We start from the raw sequence: 8,257 nt of genomic DNA on the forward strand, positions 1-8,257 counted from the left end.
GGAAATGTTACTTTCCTAGGCTGGAATGGTAGTCCTACATTGCCCCTGACTAATGACAGGAAACCAATTAAGTCATAATTTCTCTGGGTCTCAGCTTTCTCACTAATAAACTAAGAGAATCATACTACATGAGTACTGAGGCCCATTGTAGTTTTTATTTATTATTTTTTTTTTTGAAATGCTGCAGTCATATTTTTACCCATTTCACATTCAAGACCAAGCTCCCCCAAGGACCTTTTCTGCAGCTGCCTCACTGTACATAACCATCCTCATTCAATCCATCTCAAAACAAATTCTGACAATGACACATGAACTGTACATAGTCAGCTGGCCTACCAGGTCCTTTATGCAGCTCAACATATAAGGTGACACCAAGTTAAGACAAGTGAAGTTCCAATTTGGGTGCTTCCATCTCCCTCCTTGTATCCTGATCCAGTGCCTGTCAAACCCAGGAGGGGCTTGGAGTCAGGTGTTTGATCGTAGAGAAAGCTGCTAGGGTTGGCCCAGCAGATGAGGAAGGGGATGGCATCACTTCTTCACAATGACATCCTCGTCCTCCAACGTATGGTCTTTACCCACTTTTTGAGGATTGTGTTTCACAGACAGACCCCACACCAGAGCATATTTAAATTCTTTGATAAGATTTTTGTGAATCTTCATGCAGAAATCCTCCACCGTGGTCCTGGAGTAGGGCAGCACCACTGGGGACATGTAATCGGGCAACTGGCCCTTGGGTTTGGTGTAAATCCTCACTAGTTTCAGATAGTCCCAGATCTTTTCCAACAGGTCATCAAAATTCCAGCGGTGATGGGCAGAGATGGGTACACAGTGTGGCACCTTATAGATAATATCCAACTCCTCAATGGAAATCTGATCAATCTTATTTAACACATAGATACAGGGGATATAGACTCTGTTTCCTTCCACCACGTCAATGAGGTCATCTGCTGTGGTGTCACTACGCAGAATCACATCAGCATTATGGATTTTGTACTCAGACAGAATGCTCTTCACAGTTTCAGCATCCAGCTCACTCTGAGGGCAAGTGGCTGTGAGATTAGTGCCTCCTTTATCCTTCTTCTTAAAGCCAATGTTGGGGGGTTTGCTGTTCAAGCGAATGCCAAAGCCTTCCAGCTCATTTTCAATTATCTTCTTATGTCCCAAGGGTTTCAGGACATCCAGAACAATCAAGATCAAGTTACATGTTCTGGCCACTACAATGACTTGACGGCCTCTACCTTTCCCATCCTTGGCACCCTCAATGATACCTGGGAGATCCAGAAGCTGGATCTTAGCACCTTTGTATCTGATGACGCCAGGCACAGTGGTCATGGTGGTGAACTCGTAGGCTGCCACCTCGGAATATACCCCTGCCAGGTTACTGAGCAGCGTTGACTTCCCCACAGACGGAAAACCCACAAACCCAATTCGAGCATCACCCGTCTTGGCAACATCAAATCCTTCTCCTGGTCCTCCACCACCACCACCTTTTGGAGTAATGAGCTCCCTGCGAAGCTTAGCAAAATGAGCCTTAAGCAACCCTAGGTGGTGTGCTGTGGCCTTGTTCTTCTGAGTCCGAGCCATCTCGGCTTCGATCTCCGCGATCTTAGCTAGGGTGTTGCTCATGGTGGCGAGTTGCGGGGGACTCAACGGCCTCCACAGGAGCAGTTCCCCGCCTCACAGTCGCCGGCAGACCGGCCACAACCATCAGGCGCTACAGCAGTGCACAAGCGCGGTATTTCCTGTTTCATTGTAGTTTTTAAACTCCTTGATTCTTTGGCTCACTTTACAGTTAATGTTTAGATTATTTGATGAATGCAAAACAAACTATGTTTTTATTTAAAACTTAATATAAGCATTTACAGGGCTTCACTGGTGGCTCAGATGGTAAAGAATCCACCTGTAATGCAGGAGACCTGGGTTCAATCCCTGGGTCAGGAAGATCCCCTGGAGAAGTGAATGGCAACCCCCATGGGGTTGGGAAGAGTCAGACATGACTGAGCAACTGATAAGCACACACACATAAGTATATATATATATATTTTTTTTTTTTTTTTAAACTTGTGTGAATGTAAATTTGAATTGAGGGTTAGAAATTTTCCTTAAAAATACTTCTTACTATGTTTCAGTTCCGGAGAAGGCAATGGCACCCCACTCTAGCACTCTGGCCTGGAAAATCCCATGAACGGAGGAGCCTGGTAGGCTGCAGTCCATGGGGTTGCTAGGAGTCAGACACGACTGAGCTACTTCACTTTCACTTTTCCCTTTCATGCATTGGAGAAGGAAATGGCAACCCACTCCAGTGTTCTTGCCTGGAGAATCCCAGGGACGGGGGAGCCTAGTAGGAGGCCGTCTATGGGGTCACACAGAGTCGGACACGACTGAAGCGACTTAGCAGTAGCAGCAGTATGTTTCAGGTCAGTCATTAAGTTGTGTCCAACTCTTTGAGACCCCATGAACTGCAGCACGCCAGGCCTCCCTGTCCATCACTAACTCCCGGACTACGAACTAACTCCAAATAGCTACATGAGAAATCTTTTCTTAAGGAACTAGTTGGAAGAAATAATTGTGTAAGTAGAGGCAGGATGACAAAGGAAATTTTAAAATCAGAAAAATCTAGATTCAAATTCAAGGTTTGTGGTATCATCCTGGGTATATAATATAATCTCCTGGGCCTCCATTTTTTCACCTGTAAGGTTGGGGATAAGAGTTGACTCATTGGAAAAGACTCTGATGCTGGGAGGGATTGGGGGCAGGGGGAGAAGGGGACGACAGAGGATGAGATGGCTGGATGGCATCACTGACTCGATGGACGTGAGTCTGAGTGAACTCCGGGAGTTGGTGATAGACAGGGAGGCCTGGCATGCTGCAGTTCATGGGGTTGGAAAGAGTCGGACACGACTGAGCGACTGAACTATATAAGGCTGCTGTAAAGATTAAATAAGACATATAAGGCATCTAGAAGGACAACTGGTTCATGATAAACACTCAAATATTATCCACTATCTATTTCTCTGTCTAAAACTCTTTGCACTAAGGACAAGAAATTCTTGTTTCAAAATAACATGAGTTAATTTGATAGACTGTGAATCTCTTCAGTCTAGGAAGGCAGTATTTTATAGTGGTTACCAGTGTGTACTTTAGGGTATTATAGACTTGCATTCAAACTCAAGCTTTGTCATTTATAACCTTTAGGACCATAGGCAATTTATTTAAGTTCCCTGAGGTGCAGTTTTTCATCTGTAAATTAGTTATTGTAAGGCTTAGAAGAGAGAATGCAGTGAAGTATCCGTATCATCATAACAACACAATAAATGATGGCTATCTTTATTAGGCTTATGTCCTCTGAACTTGAAACAGTAATTAGAATAAAGAAGAAAATCAATTAATATTTTGAAGGAATAATTGGGCAAATAATTGTTCCTTGGTTGATGAACAACACCCAGAATCTCTGTGTGTCTTCTGGGAGCAAGGCAGGCCCTGGAATCCCACAGCTTCCTATGGAAGGCATGTCATTTTCAAAGACGTCTTTCTTGACATGAAAACAATGCCGTGTAAACCACTTGTGTTCTTTTTATGGAACCAGCTAGGGATTTTTTAAGTCTTTTGTTCTCAGTTAAAAAAACTGTTCCATGACATTTTTCATGGATGTACCCTTGTTGTCTGCAGTCAAGTATTTTCGGGGTGTGTGTGTGAATGGAGTGGTGGGTATGGCTAAAACGTTGGGAAATCTGAAATAAAGGTTAGATCTGTCCCACAGGGTAATCATGAATTGGTTGCATAAAACGGATCTAAAAATTGTTTGCTTACATAAATATATTGAAAGTTAAGAAACACTGGCAGTTAATTAGATTTAAAAAGCAACAGTAACAAAATAACACTAGAGTATTTATACTTTGCAGGGTAGATATCCTAGAATTCAAAAGTATCAAGAGCTCTACTACTGGAACATTTAAAATTGTATCATAATTTTAGACTAACATTTAAAAAACAACAATAATGTGTGAGCTCCCTCTGCTGGATCTTGAGACTGTGAAAGCCAGAAAGAGGTTTTAGTACTTTATATTTACCTAATCAATTGGATTACTCATTGTGATGAGATTAACACAAAGAAGTGATGATGATCCATTTCAAAATTCACAATAAAACAATTTACCAAATAAACTGAAATTTGTTGGGGATACCTTTTTCTATTAGTTTTTTTTTAAAGGGATTTTATTTGGTCTTAAGTGGGAGGCAGCAGACTTGTTTCGTTTTATGTTTTTAAAAAAGAGGCATTGATTTTCTTTGGAGAGGGGTTGCATGTGGTACATGGTACCTGTTGTCAGGGTAACCATGTCCTCTGTCTATACATGTCAAGGCCAGTTGCCTCATTTAGAGACAATCAGACTATCAGGTCAAAGGAAACAGAAAATGCAAATTATGACGTTCAGGCTGTTTCAGATAAACTACAATGTGGTTTATCCTGCAACTCAACTCAGAAAAGTTTTCATTTTAATAATGTATTTCTTTAAATGTTACAAATATTACTGTCTTTTTAAAACAATTATGTTCCAGTGAATACGTAGGCACATCATGTCTTTGCATTGGGGGCTTTCTATATTTATTGAACTTGGAAAGGAGATGTGAGGACGAAATGTTCTTTAATAAAATTAGAACTTTTCTCTTCCAAGAGTTATAAAACATTTATCCAGAACTCTATAAAAATATTACCCGACTTAGCTACGGACCAGTTCTGAATAAGGTTCTTTTCTTTTTTAATGCTCAATGACCCTGAATTTAGATGCTGTGTTTAAAAATTACTTGCTGAAGGAAGACTATAATTAATATAAGGAATACTGAATTCCGCTTTGAGAATGGCAAGTTATGGGCTGGCTTTCTGTGTTAATATTAAGAACAGAAACAGAATTTCTTGCAGAAGACTGGATTTTGATCTGTTCCTTAGTTCAGTGTAGATTTTTACAGTGAGATGCACAAAATATAAATATAAAAGTGAGTGCTCATGTATCCATTAAAAAGAAAAATTTGTTTTACTGTTTCATGAACTTTACATTCTTATTATTTATACTTTATTATAAAATTCTGAATTCATTAAATTTTTTAAACTATAGATTATAGGTATTGATAGTGGCCTCCGTATCAAATACAGCCACAAATACATCAATATATTTAAAATTAACGCTTCTATAATATCTCTGGAAAAGTAACCAAAACAATTACCTAAGTTGAAAAGTTTCACTAAATTAGTATCTTCAGGGATGAGATAGTTCCTTACTTTGCTTGAAAAAGCTAACACATATTTCTTCAGCGTTTTCATTTTTAATTTCCTCTTTTAAAGTACATTATGAAATTTAGAGGAATTTCAAAGGATATTCCTCTAAAAGGACTGCATAGCTATTATTCTTTTCATACAGGGTTTCCCCTTGGATTTACCTCCCAAGGGAACTGGAGAAACTAAGAGGAAAATGTATTTGGGGAAAGATATCAATGTAAAATGAACTATAAATACAGAGACCACATGTTCCAATTTACTGGGGACAATCTTGGTTAATGCCTCTTTTCCTGGCATTATTATTAACCATGACATTTTATCCTCAAACATGTCTGTTTTAAAAGATAAATTATAAGACCATCCTATTTATAGTCTAAACACTTCTGACAACATTACCATTTGTTTTTTAGAACATCATTTCCAAATGTGCATTTACCTGAATTCTAATTCCTCCATATTTCAAGATTTCTATGGTTAATATGCAGCAACCTTCTTGGAGAGTTACATTCACATATTTAAGGCTGCTCAACTTTGCGTGCTCCTAAAACGCCAATAATTTTGGACTAATTATCAGCCCACCTTTTTTTTTTTTTTGCATAATACGTAAGTATGCAAAAAATAATAATAATGCAACATGGAGGTAAAACTATCCACAGTTACATGAGTGCTCACTTCCAATTATCACTGGATCCATAACTTCACTTATACACTTCTTTAGCTATATCCCACCTAAAGGAGGGGCTTCCCAGGTGGCTCAGTGGTAAAGAATCTGCCTGCCAATGCAGGAGACACAGGAGACATTGGTTCAGTCCATGGGTTGGGAGGATCCCCTGGAGCAGGAAATGGAAACCGACTCTACTACTCTTGCCTGGAAAATTCCATGGACAGAGGAGCCTGGTGGGCTGCAGTCCACAGGGTCACAAAGAGTTGGACAAGACTGAATGAGCACGCATGCACGCACCTGAAGGACTAAAATTGTGAGGAAACAAAGGTATGCGTTAAAATGCCAGGTCCAATAACTCTGCTAGAGAATATCAAAGGGGCTCCAATTTAAAATAAAAAGTGCTCATAAAGCACAGATCTAAACTGTTTAGCTGGAAAATAGATCTCATTTCCCCATCCATTCTAATTAATTCTAAATTCCCATAATTTTCTAATTAATTATGTTTACTCTATATTTTGTCTTTCCAAGTAAATTATTTAAGTGAAAATATTTTGTCTGTTTTATTCAGTAATTTCGCTTTGTTTTATTCAGTAATTCATTCAAGCATCTAAAAACAAGTAACCACAGAGTTTATGTTTAATCAATTTGTCTTGAATGAACAAATAAACGAACTCCTTAAAGAAAGTTTTAGTTATGGGACCTGGCTCACAGTGGCTACGCTCTTTGAAGAACGAAGGAATGAAGCCATAGATTTATGAGAGTGCAGGTATGTGCCTGGATCTCAGAGCAGGACACAAGACTGGAAAGGTATTTAGGAACAGTTCACGGAAAAACTTAAATGTCATGTTAACGGCCTGCTGCTGCTGCTGCTAAGTCGCTTTAGTCGTGTCCGACTCTGTGCGACCCCATAGACGGAAGCCCACCAGGCTCCCACGCCCCTGGGATTCGCCAGGCAAGAACACTGGAGTCGGTTGCCATTTCCTTCTCCATGTTAATGGCCTAGTTACCATTTATTAGGCTATTACTAAGGATCATATGGGCTTCCCAAGTGGCACTAGTGGTAAAGAACCAGCCTGCCAATGCAGGAGATGCAGGAGTCATAGGTTTGATCCCTGGGTTGGGAAGATTCCCTGGAGGAGGGCATGGTAACCCACTCCAGTATTCTTGTCTGGAGTATCGCCATGGACAGAGGAGCCTGGTGGGCTACCGTTCATAGAGTCACGAAGAGTCAGACATGACTGAAGCAACTAAGCAAGCAGGCATGCACACATGGATCATACACTGTGTGAGGAATAACAACATCTTCCTATAACCAACCCGGAAGGAAGTATTATTTTCCCCATGTTAGATGGGAAAACAGGCTTTCATGAAGTTTAAGTAACTTGTCCCAAATTACACACAAGTTAGCCATGAAGCCTGGATTCAAATCTAATTTTCTGTGACTTCAAAATGTGTGCTTATCATGCTGCCTTTCATCAGGCAAATAGAAAGCCATAAAGAGATATGAGGAGTGGAGTAAAATCTTTGCCTTGTGTTTTCACACACCATTTCACTCACCATTATGAGTGACAGATTACACAACAGGATGAATGTCAGATCTTAGCAGCAGCTGGATTCCAGATCTGGAACTCAGGACAGGTTTGTAGATTTCTTGGGTTTCCCTGGTGATTCAGATCATGAAGAATTTCCTTGGGATGCAGGAGACCTGGGTTCCATCTCTGGGTCAGGAAGACTGCCTGGAAAAGGGAATGGCTACCCACTGTAGATTCCAGAGCTGGAATGTCCAAGACAGTGGCTATTAGCCTCATGAGACTATTGAGTGCTTAAAATGGGACTGGAATCAAAATTACAGGGAAAAATATCAATAACTTCAGATATGCAGATGACACCACCCTTATGGCAGAAAGTGAAGAAGAACTAAAGAGCCTCTTGATGAAAATGAAAGAGGAGAGTGAAAAAGTGGGCTTAAAACTCAACATTCAGAAACCTAAGATCACGGCATCTGGTCCTATCACTTCAAGGCAAATAGATGGGGAAATAGTGGAAACAGTGACAGACTTTATTTTGGGGGGCTCCAAAATCACTGCAGATGGTGACTGCAGCCATGAAATTAAAAGACGTTTGCTCCTTGGGAGAAAAGTTATGACAAACCTAGACAGCATATTCAAAAGCAGAGACATTACTTTGCCAACAAAGGTTCGTCTAGTCAAGGCTGTGGTTTTTCCAGCAGTCATGTACGGATGTGAGAGTTGGACTATAAAGAAAGCTGAGCACCGAAGAATTGATGCTTTTGAACTGTGGTGTTGGAGAAGACTCTTGAG

At 40.3% G+C, this 8,257-nt stretch overlaps 1 non-coding gene across 1 annotated transcript; it reads right to left on the reverse strand.

Moving 5' to 3' along the window:
• Positions 1 to 513: 513 nt before the first annotated feature.
• On the reverse strand, positions 514 to 1,708 carry LOC102267586 (developmentally-regulated GTP-binding protein 1). Its single transcript, XR_011466848.1, has one exon. It is a non-coding gene; the product is annotated as a developmentally-regulated GTP-binding protein 1 (transcript).
• Between the last annotated feature and the right edge of the window lie 6,549 nt (positions 1,709 to 8,257).

The sequence above is a fragment of the Bos mutus genome, chromosome 14, assembly GCF_027580195.1.
Source record: "Bos mutus isolate GX-2022 chromosome 14, NWIPB_WYAK_1.1, whole genome shotgun sequence".
In the NCBI taxonomy this organism is placed as follows: domain Eukaryota; kingdom Metazoa; phylum Chordata; class Mammalia; order Artiodactyla; family Bovidae; genus Bos; species Bos mutus.